Source organism: Phyllostomus hastatus, unplaced genomic scaffold, assembly GCF_019186645.2.
Source record: "Phyllostomus hastatus isolate PE091 unplaced genomic scaffold, TTU_PhHast_1.1 phas_contig_524, whole genome shotgun sequence".
Lineage (NCBI taxonomy): Eukaryota > Metazoa > Chordata > Mammalia > Chiroptera > Phyllostomidae > Phyllostomus > Phyllostomus hastatus.
This window is the reverse complement of record NW_025333900.1, coordinates 7,366,674-7,386,885: the sequence shown is the minus strand read 5'-3', so window position 1 is coordinate 7,386,885 and position 20,212 is coordinate 7,366,674.

The following is a 20,212-nucleotide window of genomic DNA, read 5'->3' as shown; positions in this document are numbered from 1 at the left end:
TTGATGCAGATTTTTTGCTCTATTCACTCAGTAATTTTGAATGTGATAACCACGCAGTACACATACTCACTCAATGGCATCTACTGCACCCACTGACTAGTACAGTGAAGTTGTCATTGTTCACTCATGTGCATACCAGTCCACTCTCCTTGGATGACAGGTTACATGGATGTCACACAAACCATTCTCGTTATATTAACAATGGCTGGACCTTTTCCAGACAGACCTCATATATTTCATAACTTTGCTAAAAGGGTCTAAAAGAAGTGACACCACAGTAGCAGTGAGCACACCCAGTACCCAAATCTTGATTTCTATGTGCCACTGTCCAATGACAGAAAAGAGAGCTTTCTAGATGAGTGGTTGATCCGAGGACTATAACAGGAATATCCCAAGTTGAGCCTATAGCATATTTTAAGGCCAGAAAGAAAAGAAGTGCTCAAAAAAAAAAGATGGAGTTAACTTAAGGGGTATGGAAGCCCAAAATGAACACACTCCCAACAGCCAAAGCTGGAAGAATTTGAGTAAAAAAATTAATTATGTAGCAAAGTATTATAATACAAAGGATAAAATAAATACATGAGTCCATATCTATGTAAGTTAATGATTGAATAAATAACCAATTATGGAGCTAAATCTTTCTTACAAAAGCATTCTAAATAGTATATGAAATGAGGCTTAATTTTCTCCTCTTCCTGAATGGTAGTTCAACTCAGCAGTTTACTTCCACAGAACAGAGTGTGTCAAGTTACAGTGGAGAAAACAGCAAACACCAGCTTGTCATGAGGAAAACGTGTCCCCTGACATGATGTGATGAGAAAAGCACCTTTTTGTTGCATTCTCCCCCCAAAATCTAGAACCACTGTCTAATGGTGGGAAAAACAGCAGATCTCAACTAAAGAACAGACTGTAAAATACATGACCAGTACTTTTCAAAATGTGGCAAGGTCATGAAAACCAGCGAAAGATTGTGAAACTGTCACAAAACAGGATACATAAAGACTAAATGCAATGTGGTATCTGTCACTGGATCCTGAAATAGAAAAGGACAGAGTAGAAAGATTAATGAAATCTGAGTAAATTATGAAGTTCAGTTAATTGTAATGTACTGATGTTGGCTACTTAATTGTGACAAATAGATCATGGTAATATAAAATGTTAACATTAGGAGAAAATGGGTGAGGAGTTCAGGAATTCTTTGATTATCTTTGCAACTTTCTGTTAGTCCAAAATTATTCTCAAAAAAGTTTATTTTAAAATAGTAAAAGATTTAATGTTTATTTTTTGTGTCACCCTGATACACTGAGATTTAGTTAATTTTAAAAATAAACAAAAAAATTCACTGTACTTATGTTAACTTAGTATAATTTGTGATTTGCCTTGTCATTTAGATTTTTAATCTAAAAACATGAGAGAATTTTACTTTTCATTTTATATTTATTTTAAAATTTATTTTTGATGAAAATATAAATTTGAGGGACTTCAAAATGAATTTAGCATATTACTCTGGATATAAGACATTATATAAAATCTTGATTACAAAAATCAACCAAAATTATTGGGAAGCAATTGTAAAACTCAAAGGTTTGCAACTTCCAGCTTCTCTGCTGGAAATGTTTCCCTGTGCCGTGGGATCTTCCTCAGACACCACACACCACAACCCCAAAGTACAGGGAATTTAATACTCTCAGCAACAATCATCAAAGTCATTGAGTAAATTCCCTCAGCTTCCTTGTCTCACTGCACAACAAGTTTTAGACGTGAACTGCACTAATGAGGGGTACTAATGAAAATGTATTCAGGTTAACAAGCTATTATTAGAAAGCAGAAATAGTTTCAGAAATGCTTCAGAGGAAAATAAACTAATCAACCTGCAAACTTTCTTTGGCCTAGAAATTAATTTCCTGTAATTGAACTACATATTAAAGAGAAAAAAACTTTATCATGAACATGTACAAAGGCAAAAGTGTTTTGTTTTGTTTTTTAACTTAAAGATGCTCCTGCAAGGGGGACTGAGGCCCAGCTGTCCACAGTAGTAAACAGTTCACAATATCCGTTTGGCTTTCCCCCTTCCCTGTCTCAATTTTCCTGTTCTCTCTCTTGTGCCTCATGGAATAAGACCCTAAATAAGTTACTTGCATCAATGTCATTTCCTTCGGGCCTACTTTGTGGGGAAACATCACTGTACAATCAAAAGACTATTTTAGTGCGTGCAATAATAATAAAATTCAGCCATCTTTGCTTATTCGCTAATTTTTAGTCATACTAAAGTCATACATTGACACCTTTATTTATAATTCTGATGGTGCATTTTCCAGGCTAGTAGGGTAGATCATATTTCACTTAGAAAATGATTTTTATAGATACATACATGTACATATGTACATATGTGTACATATGTATGTATATATGTGTATGTGTGTGTGTTCAAGATTTAGTGACTGGAGCCCCCTCAGACTGGCTCTGATGTCACTGTGATACACCCCCATTATTTTTATTGAATTGGTTGGGGTGACATTGGTTAATAAAATTTTATAGGTTTTCATTATTTTCAGGGATACTCCGTGCTTTCTTGTTTCATAAGAGAGTCCAAGCTTACCTTGTATTTTCCCATCCCAGCCCTGGAATTGGTCATTCTTCAAGGATCTAAGCTCCTTTTATTGGAAAAGAGTATTCAGTATTAATAAATGCATAGGAAATTATGGAGTTAGAAATCATCACCTGGCAACTATCGTAGTAATAATTGCTTCCAATGAGAATCATCAATGGACACTAAAACCAGGGTGTGAAAGTTTGATAGGGAACAGAGTATTTTCATAGCTTCAAAATATCTTCCCATAAAATACTATAAATTACAGAGAAAAAATGGTAACTTTAAAGTGGAGAAACCTGTTAGACATCATCTTAGCCAAGTGATCAAAATTATCGTCACCATAACGTTCAAAATGATATCCTGTGCTTCCCAATACAGTATGCTGAGAACACAGTATTGCTTACATGATAATCTTGCAAAAATACATAATCTGAATAAATAATGAAGAAACATTAGAAAAAAATTGAAAGATATTATACAAAGTTACTAGTCTATACTCTTAAAATATGTCAAGGTTATAAAAGACAAGAAAAAAATCAAGGAATTGTTTCAGAGGAAAGTAGATAAGACAGAATAACAACATGCAACCCAAGATTTAATCCTGGATACAACTGTTTTTCTATAAAAGGTTTAAATGGGACAATCACTTAAACTCAAAGTTTATAGATTAGATATTAGTATTTCACAATGTTAATTTGTGATATTCATAATTATAATACAATCATGTCAGGGAACATGTTTCTTTCTTTATTTTTTAAAGATTTTATTTATTTATTTTTAGAGAGGGAAGAGAGGGAGATAGAGAGAAAGAAACATCAATGTGCGGTTGCTGGAGGTCATGCCTGCAACCCAGGCATGTACCCTGACTGGGAATCGAACCTGCGACACTGGTTCGCAGCTCGAGCTCAATCCACTGAGCTACGCCAGCCAGGGCTCTTTCTTAACTAATATACACTATTTGGTGGTAAAGAGTATGATATCTATAGCTTACTCTCAAGTGGTTCAAAAAATAGCATATGTGTTTGCATTTATGTGTGTATAGACACATGAGAATGAGGGAGAAAGAAGAAAAGAGAATGTATGACAAAGTAAATATCAAAAATTGAGATATCTGTGGGGAGGGATATATGAGAGTGTTTTGTACTAAGTTTGTAACTTTTCTGTAAGCTTAAAATTATTTCAAAATAAAAAGTTAAAAAATAAAATAAAACAGTTGGTGCCAAGACTATAGTCTACATCAAGGATCCTCAGGGAGGCCTGAAGGAACTAGCCTGATACAGAGTCTCAGGAAATGAGCACTGGTAACTCAACTACCTCACAGGGCAGGTCTTTCATAAAAACTGAAATGGGAAGATAAGCCTTCGGTTGTGCCACATGGCAGTATCCTTTCTGCCACACTCAGCAAATACACAAGAGGGATGGCACTTGTATTCATGTCCCTTGACCCATGATAAATTTAATGCCTTTTCCCATTAAACTACACTCCTTGCTTGAAATTGAGTTTCAAGATTTTCAGGTTCCTAATCCTATAACATTGAAATGTATCTGAATGAAATTTTCATGTGAAAATAAAATACCAGCCACTTGAATCATTTTTAAAGAGTGAGCTGAGGAATACTATTATAATCTCAGCCCATAAAGTGTTTTTATTCACATTGCATAATCAAGTCTTTCAGCTCTAGTAAACTTGTGGGGGTCTGATAAATTCTGGGGATGCTTAGCAAGGAGACCTCTAAGAATTTATACAGGGACCTAGACAAAACCCTGACCAGTGTGGCTCAGTTGGTTGGGCATCCTCCCATGAAGCAAAAGGTTGCCAGTTTGATTCCCTGCAGAGCACATGTCTGGGTTTCATGCCAGGGCCCCAGGTGGAGGAGACATGCAAGGGGCAGCCGATTGATGTGTCTCTACTTCCCTTTCTTCCTCCCTCTCCCTAAAAATAAATAAATAAAATATTTTTTTTAAAAAATACAGTCAAGTTAATCAACTATTAGAAAAAATATTGTCATAAATGCTTCAGAGGAAAATAAATCAAACTGTAAACATGCTTTTGGCATAATTTATTGTCCTTTATTTAAGAGAAGCAGCTTCTTTTGACATAGAAGAAAAAATGTTTTTTAAAATTAAACATAATCCTTGTTTCTAAATATATCAGTGGTGTTTCCTACAAATAATCATGATTAAAAACCTTGGTAGCAGTTAGACAATCGATTGCTGCAAAGCCTGGACAGATCCGCACTGCTTTTGAGGGTGGGACAGGGAAGCGGTCAGAACAACTTCCCATTTTGGTATATTTTCAGTTTGACTCATTTCGGTATTAACCATAGGATTTCTAGAGACAGGAATGCCCAGTTTTTCACTGACCATTATTTTCCAGAAAGAAAGCAGCTCTGAATGTTCTGGGCCCACAGGAAAGATTAATAAATTAGAGAGCATAGGCTACGCACTAACAGACACTCATAAAATGTTCTTTCCTCAAGTGACGGATGTTTGAAACTGCGTTCTCAACTGCCAGGTAGGTCCCCATGACTAAACTGTGTGCCGTGTTCTTACTTAGAGCTCGGGGAGGGGGGGAGCCATTTAAGACCATTTTCTCGTGAGCCTATGTATTTTATCACTTGGCTCTTTTATTCTCTGCCTATCACCTAACTCTGTTCCTGCAACTATTAAATTTGTTTTTCACCCTTGAACAAAATCCCTAGTATCATTTTATTCTATGTGTTTTCACATTTCTTATAATAAAAAGATTGATTTACACTCATGCATCTCACTAGATAATTTTACTAACAGTGCTATCTGAATCATTAAAATATTAGTATTAATATGATGATTAGTACTTATGATTCAGAAATGGAAGCATGTTATTAAAATGCACCTGCTTTTGAAAAAACACTGTTGCCTACTTAAAGGTTGAAACCATATTTCCCATCTCAATGAATATGTTAAAGCACATCTCCCTGAAAATTGGCATCGCTCACATTTAAGTTTAAAATTTCATTCTGGCAAGAGCCCATTAGGATTTTTCCTGGCTTGCTACCATTGCAAATCACAGTTACTGTATTAACGTTCTTTGCAAGGCCCTTGAATGTGAGAGAGAACCCTATCTCTAAGTCAGTGGCCCTAAACTGACGGTCTAGGAAGTGATTTTGGTCTACCCCAGGGGACATTTGTCTAAGTGTGGAGACATCTTTGGTTGTCACAACTGGGGAAGAATTGCTACTGACTGACATCTAGTGGATAAAATCCAGGAACACTACAAAACACCCTACAATGCACAGGACAGGCCCCCACAGCAAGAATTATCCTGCCCAAATGTTAGTAGTATTGATGCTGAGAAACTCTACTCTAAGAAACCTTAGGTAGGAGGGGTCCATAAACCTCTCTGGTAGTGCAGAGTCAAAATGCTCCAGGTTGAGGACATGTGTACTAAAAAGGAACAAAGTATAATTAAATGTTATCATTCGACCTATTGAGTCATACCCAATTATTGAAAAAAATCTTGCAAAAGTTGGCACACACAAAGCTGTAACCACAAGCCATTTATTTGCACATATTGATGTGCAAGCATGCCGTGTCTAAGTAAAGCCCAGGTCTCCACAGAAAATTACAGGAGTCATATTCTCAGAGTTTTACAGCAGTTGTCTGTTTAGGGATCCACTCTGCTCTCTGAGATTGGTCTGGAAGCAACTCATTGGCCTACGGATATACCTCAGGACCCCAGCATTAGTAAAATGTTAGGAAAAAACACTTAACAATGAAAGCTTTATAGTTATGTGGGAAATATAGGAGAAGGTTTTTCTTTCACAAATATAGACATCTAGTCTGTAATTCACTTCCTGTGCCTAAAGCCACAATAGAATAGTTCACGGTTATTCATAAACTGACTGGTGAAGTATTTGGTATTATTACTGATGAAGCACTCCAGGTATTCTGTTGGCAGACACCCAGCTATTTAACAGACTGTACCATTCACTGCAGCAGTGTGACAAGCAAGCCCAGGCGTGTTTTTATTTGTATTCATGTTATTTGAATAATATTCAACTACTGTCGCTTTCATTAATTAATGTGGAAATCATTAGTCTCAGCATTATTATTAGAAATGTTCCTTTTCCAAAACATTCAAACAATGTGCCGTCTCATTTTAGCTACTCATTTCCAAGTCATCCTAGCAGATGACATGAGAAGAAAGGAACTGTAGTAACCGGCCCCTGATCAGCCTGATCTCTTTTCAAAATATTTCTTACAAATTTCTGTCTCCTGGAATTCCTTATGTCCTTCCTCAGTGACCACTGGGAATTCACAGAGAAGTGATCTCAGCCCAATAGAAAGCATGAAAGTGGCTTATTTACAGGAATAGTATTAGCATCATTGGTGGTGATGTTTAATTAAAGATATGGAAAAAAGGGTGTGCAAACTTTAAGGTGTAGCTTACGAACCCTAATCTATATGGCCTAAGTTTTAAAGTTAAATTAGAATATAGAATGTAACACTTCCTTTTGACTCAAAGCAAAATGTGAAATAGATCACAGTACTTACCAAGTACTATAATATAACATAGGATAATACATAACTTGTCTCTTAGTTTGGGCATTAAAAAATTGTCCTGGCTAAGTATTCTAGCCTCACTCAGAGAAATAATCCAAACTATGAACTCTTATCCAATGTAAAAGTTTTGATTATGCAAAATGAATGTATTCTAAGGATCTTCTGTACAACCTAGTGCTCATAGTTAACAATAGTGTATTTTGCATTTTAAAAACTTGTTAAGAGGGTTATTTCACATTAAATGTTCTTGCCACAATTGAAAAAAAAAGCTCTCTCCCTTAGCTCAGGCCTCCTTCAGGCTAACTGATGATGATGTCAGGGGCACATTCCATTTCTTTGCTCTCATCCTAGTTCTAACCCTAGTTCTAAACCTTTCTCTGCCTCCTTCTTCAATCAATAACTCTAGTTTCTGTCCTTGCAGGGGACTGGATTTCAAGGAGCACAGAACTGAAGAGATAATTGTGCCTACTGGAAAGAGAGGCAGTGAATCCCCTAGAAATCCAAAAAATTTCCCAAAAGATAGACTTTCTCAGAGAAATAATCCAAACAATTAACTCTTATCCAATGTAAAAGTTTCAATTATGCAAGATGAATGTATTCTAGGGATCTTCTGCCCAACCTACCACGAACACCTACCATGTCTAGGTGATGCCACTGGCAGATTACAGAGGTACCAGATAGGTAAGACTCTGTCCTTCCCTATTAATTCCCTCATTATCCCCTCCAAAGCCAGAAGAGAAAAGCCACAACCAGGAAGTACTGAAGAAATGACCATGACCTTTCCCTGCACTTTAGGATCTCATGCCTGGCTCAGGACCAAGGTGGGAGAAAGAAGATTTACTTGGATCTGTATTTGAGGTCTTGATTACTATTCTGGACTGGACTGGAGTTGTGTGGTTATTACATCAGACTGAAGTTCTAATCTTCAAACAAGGGACCCTTGTTTAACATCTGAAAGGTAAAACCTGCCTAAGGGTTCATCCAGGGGCAGGAAAAGAACTAATCCATAGAGTGTGCTTAAGGGGACTGAAGACACAATTTGAAGGGAAAATTACATTGTTTTGTTTGGGCCCTACAGAGTCCAGATTATCAGTGAATCAGTTACACCTTTATTTCATTTTTGGTAGGCTGCCTGCCAACACGAAATGAAAACACATGCTCTTCTTCATTTGCACCCAACCATCAATGCCTCCCCAAACACCTTTCCACAGAAAAACTCCTGTAGAAACCCATGATTATCTATCTTTATCCTTTCTTTATAATGATATGGGCATGGCTAAATCAGAGAACTCTAATAGATTAAATAGATGGACAAACTGTACGTACATAATTATAAAGTTAAAGGTTGTCTATACATTCATTCTGATTTAACCATACTTACAGAAATTAGGCTACACATATACTAATAAATCACCTACTCAACCATGATCATATTACAATGAGGAAACAGAAGCTCAGCTAAGGAAACATACCAGAGCATACATGATGGAACTTACCCAAGATCCAAACCTTGGGTTTCCTATTCTAATAATCTTGCTTCTGCCTTTCTTTAGTCCTTTATTTGCACCCATTTAAAAATTATTTTTGCTTATTGCCAGGAGTGTTCAGCCTAGCCATGCTGGACAAAAACTGTATACAACAGAACTAAAGAGTGTTTATATTCATATGGTATGATGCAGAAACATATGTATTTCCTTTTCCATGGTTTAGACAACTGATATTTCAGCACATCTTAATATAGGTGATGTGTTAACCAAGAAGAAATTCTCCATGCAAAATTCACAATGCACTGTGCTCAATACACCATCATTGGAGTAGCAAAGTATGAATTAGGCTGCCATTTAGACATGGTACATCATGTGCACATAGGATCATTTTTGCACTGGGTACCCTATAAATCTTTCCAAATTAGATTTATTTAGTGCCAGGTTGATGGGTATTGCCAGTTTCTCTCTCACCCTGGAAAATTATAGGAATTTTTTCTCTGATGAAAGAAAGGACTCATAAGCAGAATTGTGAGCACCTGCATCCCATTCTTAGCCTGCCTCTTGCTTTGAGAACCGCTTTGACTGGACTGCAATACCTGGTGCCTCAAGGACCACGGGCTCTACGAACATTACAACATCCATCTTACCTGCTGTTTTTGGAAAAATTAAAAATATAACCTGCTTAGAAGAGAAATAATTTATTTCAAATAACTGTACATCCGGGGGTTCCAGTGGGGCATTTGGTATCATTAACTTTTTCAAACAGAATGTATTCTCCCAGCTTTTTACTAAAATAATATACACAGCAATTTATAAAGTGATAACAGAGCAGCTATTATGCTTGGAGACAGAATCCTTGACTGGATAAATAAGGAGACCTGAGTTGAGTGCAGTGTCAGTCTTCCTACTCTTTAATACTGTAAGCCACTGATCTCTCGGACATCTTTAAATTTTCATGTATTTGGATTGGGGCCATTTGGTTCAGGTAGCCTTGTTAAAAAGGGATTTGCAGGTCTTTGCACTGTTACAGCCCTGCCAAGTTAGAATAACTCAAGACAAGGTCAATGTCTAGGACTCTCTTGTATTAAATCAGCAAATAAGCTTATATGCATTGCAGATTCCTTGCCCATGAGATCTCTTGTCTAAAGCAATCTGCTGAAAGGTGATAGGGTTGAAGCATGGGCTAGACAACATGCATATGGCAGAGAGTTTGTAATATTCTAAGTGGCATCAACAGTTTCCCTTGGGTTGAGATGGAAACAGTATTAGTAAATCAATAGTTTAATTCATCTGAGACAAGACTACTTATCAAAACTCTTTCTTATTCAACAGAATTCTGCAAAACAAAATCCTTTGCAGACTTAGTTGTCAGGAGCCACCTTGCATCATATGGCATATCCTACCCACACTGAAATAGTAATCAGCAGCTACAGTCTCCTTGCATTTGTGCTCTGACAGAAGGTTTGCTAAACAGACCAAGTGTTTCCCTTATGCTTAAGCACATGGCTATTAAGTAAATTCTGACAAATTAAATTGTAATTATGGAAGATTTGGAGAGTAATGATATTACTCACATATTAAGTCATAACTGAAATCATTAAATCACATGCAAATTCAAAAAATTGCTGAAATCTTTAATGGCTCATCTGTAACTTTAAAAAGAAAATGTCTTTATAAAATTATTGGTCAAATACATAGAGAGGAAATTTAGAGCAGTCTTTATATTGCAACCTACATGGTTTTCTAAAAAGGAAAACAAAGAGATGAAACAATCTATAGGTTATCTGTTCATTTTAATATACTCAGTGAGCCTTCTGTAAAAAGAATAAAAATCAAATCAAATCAGTTTTAATATATCAGAAACCTTTCCTGAACTTTCATGTTCTCTAAAGAATGAAGGAGAGACTGGTGGGATAACAAAGAAAATCCTCCCTGTGACCTTATAAACCAAACACAAGGGTCAGTGGAAGACTTCTCAGTAGAATGATTTCCTCACATCTCAGAGCACCTTCCATCCTCTATGCCCATGGCTGGAAACTACATTTCCTGCTGAGGGACAGAATTTTTTAATTTTCTCCAAGGTGTCATTCTGCAGAGAACAAAGCAACCATAGTTATACTTATAATTCTACTTATGGGCACATTATTCTCTCTGCTTCCTACCTCTCTCTCTTACAGGTTCCACCCAGTAAATATTTCTCAACAGTTTCAAAGGACATAAGTGTCCTAGGACACTGAGCAGCTGAAGGTTTACAAGTTTTTCAGGAACACTGTAACACTAACTCTGCTTTTGCTACCTGAATAAGGACGTGGGTTTGCTGCATTTGGTTCAAGGATCAGAAAAACATCATGTTTGTAAACATTTCTTTAAATGAAAGACATGTGATTAGACTTCCAGCCAAAATGGAGGCATAGGTAGACACATTGTGCCTCCTTGCACAACCAAAATAAGGACAACAATAATTTAGAAATAAAATAACAATCAGAACTGAGAGAAAATTGAACTGTATGGAAGTCTTACAACCAGGGAATTAAAATAGACACATTCATCCAGACCAGTAGGAGGGGTGGATTCAGGCGCTGGGTGGAGAGGGGTCACAGCAAAAAAAGCAGCAGCTGACGGACCCGGGTGAGCAAGACGGCAGCAGGCGGACTCTGGGCACACAGGCAGTAGCTGGCAGACCCTGGGCATGGGGTGGTAACAGGCAGACCCAGCAAGGCGGAGATTGTGGAGCAAGGCGGCTGACTGACCAGTCGGTCCCACATTCATGAGTAGATAAACCAGGTGAAACTGGGAATTGAGACAGACTGAGCAACCCAGAGTCCCAGCATTGGGAAATGAAGCCTCAAAACACCAATTGAAAACACCTGTAGGGGGTGAGGTTCCGGGAGAGAGTCCTAGCCTCTTCATTGGAGAGACCCACAGGGTCCTAAAATGTACAGAAGCCCACCCACATGGGAATCAGCACCAGAAGGGCCCAGTTTGATTGGGGGAAGCAGTAGAAGTGACTGAAATCCAACAGAGCAGAGCAAATGCCATTGTTCCCTCTCTGACCCCTGCCCCACCTACAATGCCACAACCCAGTGACTGGGTTGTCCTGCCCTGGTGAACACCTAAGGCTCCACCCCTCACTACAAAACAGGCATGTCAAGACAAAAAAAAATGGCCCAAATGGAAGAACAGATCAAAGCTCCAGAATAAATACAACTAAGCGACGAAGAGATAGCCAACCTATCAGATGCACAGTTCAAAGCACTGGTGATCAGGATGCTCACAGAATTGGTTGAATTTGGTCACAAATTAGATGGAAAAATGAAGGCTATGCTAAGTGAAATGAAGGAAAATGGACAGGAACCAATAGTGATGGGAAGGAAACTGGGACTCAAATCAATGGAGTGGACCAGAAGGAAGAAAGAAACAACCAAACAGAAGAATGAAGAAATAAGAATTCAAAAAAATGAGGATAGACTTAGGAACCTCCAGGACATCTTTAAATGTTCCAATGTCTAAATTATAGGGGTACTAGAAGGAGAAGAAGAAGAGCAAGAAGTGGAAACGTTATTTGAACAAATAATAAAGGAGAACTTCCCCAATGTGGCAAAGGAAATAGACTTCCAGGAAGTCCAGGAAGCTCAGAGAGCCCCAAAGAAGTTGGACCCAAGGAGGAACACACCAAGGCACATCATAATTACATTACCCAAGATTAAAATGAAGGAGAGAGTCCTAGAAGCAGAAAGAGATAAGGAGACAGTTACCTACAAAGGAGTTCTCATCAGACTGTCAGCTAATTTCTAAAAAGAGATCTTGCAGGCAAGAAGGGGCTGGCAAGAAGTATTCCAAGTCATGAAAGGCAAGGACCTACATCCAAGATTGCTCTATCCAGCAAAGCTTTCATTTAGAATGGAAAGGCAGATAAAGTGTTTCTCAGAAAAGGTCAAGTTCAAGGAGTTCATCATCACCAAGCCCTTATTATATGGAATGTTAAAGGGACTTATCTAAGAAAAAGAAGATAAAAAATGTGAACAGTAAAATGACAGCAAACTCACAATTATTAACAACCACACCTAAAACAAAAAGAAAAAGAAACTAAGCAAACAACTAGAACAGGAACAGAACCACAGAAATGAAGATCACATGGAGGGTTAGCAACAAAGGAATGGGAGGAGGAGAGAGGGGGGAAAGGTACAGAGAATAAGTAGCATAGAGGGTAGGTAGAAAATAGACAGGGGGAGGGCAAGAATGATATGGGAAATGTAGAAGCTAAAGAACTTATGACACATGGACATGAACTAAAAGGGGGGAATATGGGTGGGAGAGGGTGTGCAGGGTGGAGGGAAATGGAGGGAAAATGGGGCAACTGTAGAAGCATAATCAATAAAATATATTTTTTTAAAAAAGAAAGACAGGTGATCAACGTAAGTTTGTGAACAGCGAAGATATTGGAGATGGAAGCCTGACTATAAAAGGGCAATTGCCTAGTAAGAATTTGTCTCATTTCTCAATCCCGATGGGATTTTTAGCCATTTAGCATGTCCGCAACTAAAGAATATAGAGACTAAGGAAGACCTTTTGTCAAAGGATGAGCTGCATTTGGTCCTACACTGTGTAGCTTCCTCACTGTCAGGTAATTCTATATCTTTGCTTAAATAATCCAAGTATCCTTAGCATTTTATGCCAAGAATGTAGTTGGGATGATGACTGTCTCTTCAATCTCTAAACCATCTGTCTTGCAGCAGTGGGTTAAACTTAAGAACACTAAAAGACAAATCAGGTCAAAAGAACTCAGGTATCCTTGGAAGAGAATTGTGAAAAATAGAAGAAATTCTGTTTTTGTATGAGTTTGTAAGGTTGTAGAGTTCCTTAAATGGTATCATTCTCTGAATATGTTTTATCAATAGTTAAAAATATGTTGCCTTTAAAAAGTAAAAGGGCCTTGGCTCCATTTTATGGTACCCTAGGGAGAGCCATGTACACAACACTAGAGTCAAGTTGAATTTCTCAGGCAGGTGAGATTGGTATTATCTCCTTCAACTACATATATTCTGAGGTGGACCCAAACTCATAGCACAGGGAACAAACACCCAGATGAAAGATTCATTGAAAAAAAAAATTTGAAAATTTCAGACTTTCATTTTCTGAAAAGCACCTTAGAACAGAGCCCTAGAATTAAAGAAAGAGTACTGTTATTCATTCATATCTCCACTGTTAGCCTTAGATGTCCCAGCAATTAATGCTTGTCCCTGCCCTATTATTCCCAGTGTTTTTCAGATCCTTCTGAGTCCTGAGCTCCAACTGCAGCATCCCAGAAATCACTGAGCATCAGTGGCTAAGCAAATGCTAGCACACTTCTCAGTTTCCAATAAGATTAAATGACCAGCTTCACTATTTTCTGGCCTTGGATACTAAAGTAAGCAGAGTAATTAATGGTTGTCCTCCAGTTTAGTGAAGGATCTCATTTTTATATCCATATAGTACTCTGCCACTTACCAAGTGTGTTCATAAACAGTTTCTTACTGGTTCTTCGAAAAAAAATTCTATGTAGCAGATATTATTGTCTCTGCTTTATGAATGAGAATACTGGAACACAGACCCAGATCCAGGAAATTTGACAAAAGCCTTGGAGTTATTTCAACTCTTCTACAACTGCCCCTCACACTTCAGAAATCCTTAGTTTAATTACAAGTAATTTAGTACACTGTGATTTATGCTCAGTAAAGACATAATTCTAAACTGAATATTGTCTGGTGAAATTATAGTTTCCCTGGCTTCCTAGCCTCCTCCCTCCACCCTTAGTCAATATGTGCTCAGGTAATACAAACAAATTCACTTTAGCAGTATCATAAGCAAAACTTAATCATGAAAATAAAAATTCACTAGGGAAAAATGATTCATACATCATATGAGAGCTCATCTAATCTTTACACAGTTAGCAGCTATGGAAAAGATGGGATTCCTTCCATGAAAACGTGTACCTCTAAATCATCTCCCCCAAGCAGTTGGGCACAAATCAATTTATTCATTGGCCATTTACTGAGTAACTCTTTTTTTCTCTCTTTTTTTTTTACTTTCATCTTTTGTTCTTTTAATAATTAATATATTTTACTGATTATACTATTACAGTTGTGTAATTTTCCCCTTTCCCCCCTCCACCCAGAACCCCCATTCCCTCTAGCATTCCCCCCATTAGTTCATGTCCATGGGTTATGCATATATGAGTAAGTTTTTTGGCTACTCCACTTTCTATACTGTTCTTAACATCCCCCAGTCTATTCTGTATCTACCAATTTGTGCTTCTTAATCTGTGTACCTTTTTTCTCATTCTCCCTCTTCCCCCTCCCAACTAATAACCATCCAAATGATCTCAATATCTATGATTCTGTTGCTGCTCTGCTTGTTTGCTTAGTTTACTTTTAGATTCAATTGTTGATAGTTGTGAATTTATTACCATTTTAATATTCATAGTTTTGGTCTTCTTTTTCTTAAATAAGTCCCTTTAACATTTCATATAATAATGGGCTTGGTGATGATGGCCTCTAGCTTTACTTTTTCTGGAAAGCCCTTTTTCTGCCCTTCAATTCTAAATGATAGCTCTACTGGAAAAAGTAGTCTAGGTTATAGGTCTTTGCTTTTCATTCCTTTGAATACTTCTTGCCAGTCCCTTCTTGCCTGCAAAGTTTCTTTTGAGAAATCAGTTAACTGTCTTATAGGAACTCCTTTGTAGGTAACTCTCTCATTTTCTCTTGCTGCTTTTAAAATTCTCTCTTTATCTTTAACCTTTGGCATTTTAATTATGTTATATTTTGATGTGGTCCTCTTTGTGTCCATCTTGTTTGGGACTCTCTGTGCTCTCTGGACTTGTATATCTGTTTCCTTCACCAAATTAAGGAAGTTTTTTATTTTTTCAAATAAATTAATAATTTCTTGCTCTTTTTCTTCTTCTTCTTCCTACACCCCTATGATTTGAATCTAGGTACGTTCAAACTTGTCCCAGAGGCTATTTAGCCTATCCTTTTTTTTGGGGGGGGAGCGGGGTTCTTTTTCCTTCTTGCTGTTCTTATTAAATATTTTTTCTTCCTTATGTTCCAAATTATTGATTTGATTCTCAGCTTCATGCACTCCACTGTTGGTTCCCTGTAAAAATTTCTTTATTTCACGTAGTGTAAATTTCATTTCTGCCTGAGTCTTTTTTGTGTTGCTGAAGTACCAAATGAGATCTTTGAGCATCCTAATAACCAGTGTCTTGAACTCTGCATCTGTTAAATTGCTTATCTCCATTTCATTTTGTTCCTTTTCTGGAATTTTGTTCTGTTCTTTCATTTGGGCCATATTTGTTTGTCTCTTCTTTTGGCAGCCTTCCTGTGTTTGTTTCAGAACTGCTTTGACTCCCTTTCTTGGTAGCATAGCCTGTTGCAGGAAAGTACAACAGTAAGTTGGATGGGGTGGAGCCTTAGGAGCCTTAGGTTACCTTGGTGGGGCAACCCATGTGAACCAGGTGGATGGAGTCTCTGATATGGTGGCATTGCTCTGTGGCTTTGTGTGGGGGAGGGCTCAGAAAGGGGACAATGCTGCTGCCTGACCTCTGTACTTTTCTGAGAGGAAGCTATCCCCTGGCACTCACCCTAATGCCAGACTCTTCAATTCCCATATACCACTGGTGCCCTTCCAGCTGCTAGCCTGTGCTGGAGCCCAGAGGGAGTATCTGCATAAGTTCCAAGTCTGTTGCAGACCCTTTAACAGGAAACTCTTGATAATACCACAGTTTCTTCCACTGGCCCAACCCACACTGGTTTTTATAGGCAGAAGTTATGAGGACTTTTATTTCTGGCACTGGAACCCTGGGCTGGGCGGTCTGGTGTTGGATCCCTTGCTCCCCAGATTTTTATCCACCACACATGGGTGTGGGACCACCTGGTCCACATCTTCATGTCTCCTCATCTCTCTGCACAGCTATGCAGTTCCGCCTCTCCTCCCATCTGGATGAATGTGACCTCATAATTTCTTGATTGTCAGACCTCCACAAGGCTAAATTTTCTGACAGTTCTGGGTGATAGTTGTTTTGTAGTTTAGTTATAATTTTTGCTGTGGTTGTGCAAGGAGACAAGCCGTGTTTCCCTAAGCCTCCACCTTAACTGGAAGCCTCTTTTCTTTTTTCAAGTTTGTCTTAAGTGATAAGGTATAATCATGAATGAGATACAGTTCCTATTGTCAAAGATTTATAGTGCAATAATCAGACAACTAGAGTAGAGTTAAGGAAGTACTTATATGTGGGAACAACTCCAGGGTCCACAAGTACAAAAAGAAGGATCCTATGTAAGTCTTTGGGGGTCAAGAAAGAAATGCCCACCAAGCCATGACTGAGACAGAAGAAACATGTAATAATTAATGTGACATTGGAATGGGCAGTGGGAAGCTGAGCTTTTTCAGCTTGGATGATACTCTGTGGCTCTAGTATTTCTCTCTTGGCTGCACTCAAGCTTTCACCAGCCTGCTTTTTATTCTCATTTTACAAACTAGAAAAGGCATATTAAGAGAATTTGAGAGAGACTTATCCAAGGTCACATTGCTAGTGAGAGATCCAATAACTAATAATACTCAGTCTGTATGACATTATGGTTTTAGAGAAGAAAGAACACCAGACTCAAAGTCAGGCAAAAGGAATTCCATTCTGTCACCAAATCCCTATGCAACCTTCAACAGGTCACTGAACAGCTATGCTCTGCCTCCTTATCTGTAAATGAGAGAATTTAAACCAGGTGACCTCTAAAGTATCTGAGTTTTCAGTCTGATACATTTAACGCTCTCTCGTCTCCTGCTCAGATCAATTCAAGTTCAAGGAAATCTTGAAAAACAAATAGAAACTACTACCCATAATAATATACATATATAAAAACTATAGACATTTTTCTCATACACATAGATAGAAAAGGCAATATACCACAATATTCTCTAAAACCCAATGTAATTTTTGACATGATGAATGTGCCATTTTGGACTGACCACTCTTTTAGATTAACAGAGATCATCTAAAATACAGACAGATGCAAAATGATTACAATATGATTAGATTTCACTTCTGTGGTTGTTTTGGCATGGTGAATAGAGCACCAGACCTATTAAGGGATTTTTGTGGCTACATATAATTCATTTAAATTTTTTTAAGTTTTGCTATATTTTTATTTGTTTATATATTGGGTAGGCTGTGGGAAAGGCAATGCTCTAAGTGTAATGAATAGGATACTCAAACTTCATTGAAAAAACTTATGTACCCAAAGAAATTATTTAACCACATAAAAATGAAAGAAGATAGAAAAAAATGTTTAAGAACTGCTGAATTTTCAGGTTTCTACTAGCGGTAATTTTTTTTAAACTAAAATCTAATGAACAATTTCTTAATAATAAAAAGCATTTATAACAGTTTTACATTGAGATTCTCCTTTAAACAGCTTTAGAGAAGTTAATTTTAAATATATTTTGACATACAGCCCTCCAAAATCTTGCAATATAAAAAAGGGAATTTTCATCCAGAGTTATAGGAAAACATATTGTTTGTTTATATATATGTATATATGTGTGTGTATATATATATATATAGAAAGAGAAAGAGAGATTTTAAAAGTTAAAATAACCTTTATTTTTCTATAGCAATTTATCCTGATGTAATAGATATCAGAACACTTTTCATATATATTATCATCTTCTAACTTCATAACATCACATGAGTTAGGTAATGTATTCATATCCTAAGACAACAAATTACCACAAAACAACAGAATTTATACTCTCATAGTTCTGGAGGCCAGAAGCCCAAAATTAAGGTGTCACCAGGGCCATGGTCCCTCTGAGACTCTGGGCAGAATCCTTCCTTGAGTCTTCCTAGCTTCTGGTTGTGGCCTTCAGTCTTTGCTGTTTCCTGGTCTACAGCTGTGCCACCTCTGTCTGTGTAATCACATGGCCTTTTCCATGTGTGTCTGTGTCCAAATTTTCCTCTTCTTATAAGGAAAGCAGTTAAATTCAATTAGGACCCACCATCCCTAACAACGTCTTAACTTGATTACATCTTCAAAACCCTTTTTCTCAAAAATAAGATCATATTCACAATTTCAGAGATTAAAGCTTCAATATATCTTTTTGAGGATTGTAATTCAACCCATAATAAGTAGCTTTGGTGTGTTTATTATTTCCATTTTGTAGATAAGGAAACTAAGGCATGGGCACCTAAAGTCATACAAAATTTTGCTAGCAAAATAGACACAGGAGATTCTGTCTTCCAACATGTAAACCAGGCTTATTCTATCAAAGCAGTATTAAGGTGTTCACACCAGTTAATTATTTGCCTAGAATCAGAACTTACATCACTCATTTACCTAGACAGCTCTATTGCCTCAAGTCCAAATTGCTTCATTCTCTTGAAGGATGCGTGGGTACATGCCAAGTTATTACAAACATCAAGTCCAGTTGCCTTTGGGTATAATTGTACCTCATTATATAACTTTGATAGAAAACAATATATTTCCTTTCTGAAATACATTTTATAGTGTCTACTTTCAACTAACCTAAGTGTAGAAATAATAGGCCATTCTTTAACTGTCTCCATTCATGACCTCAAACATTCTTTGGCTGCTGTAAATGGTGCTGAAATAAACCTGGAATATTCTGTTGTAAATGGGGCATGCTGAAACCTTTTTCTTAAGCACATATACCAAGAAATACTTCATTTGGGATCATGAGATAAGAGGAACAAAATTAAAACACAGATTCTTCAAGTGCCAGCGTAGGTGTCCCAAGGAAACTGAGTCATCTCTCCTTTTTCAACTCTCTGCCCTATTTGTCAATAGTTCTCTCTTGCTAGACCACAGTCTTCTTTTCACAGACAGCATACTCCATGCTGGGATTTGTGGGCTAGGGTAAAATACACAAGTTACACCATCCCTTCAACTCACCTCTCTAATGCATGTGATTGTTTTTTAATAAGGATCTATTTGTAGGAAATTTCCCTGGAACACTTTTGGCACATGGCCAGCTGCCTGTTGGTTGAATGAATGGAGCTTCACTGTGATCCCTGGTGTTCTAATCTAGAGATACACCCAGCAGAAGGAGGTTTGGATCACTAACAAAATACAATCAAAATCAAAATCAAAATACACTAAAAATCAAAAGGTAAAGCCAAAAAAATTCAAATTCTATGCAACTTGCCATGATATTCTGTAAGCCGTACTTAGTTGTGATAAATAACCTTTATTTTATCCATTTGTTAATTCCTCCACAAACATTTTTTGAGAATCTACCTATATCAGGCACTATTCTGGCACAGGGGATGGAGTGGTAAAAAAAAAAAAGAGACAAAGACTTTCCTCTTATCAAAGTAAACACTTTCCATTCCAAAGAACTACTATAATGGTCCACACATAAGAAGGATGAGATAGAAAAGAGGCTCAACTGAACAGCCTGCCTCTGTCACTGTCTGTGTGCCCTGTGCACTCTGGAGCTTTGGTAATTTGCTTACAAAGAGAGAGAAGAAGGTAAATGTGAAGACTTCCCTCCATCCCTGCCTTCTATTAGCTACTCATCTACCCTACCCCACATGCCA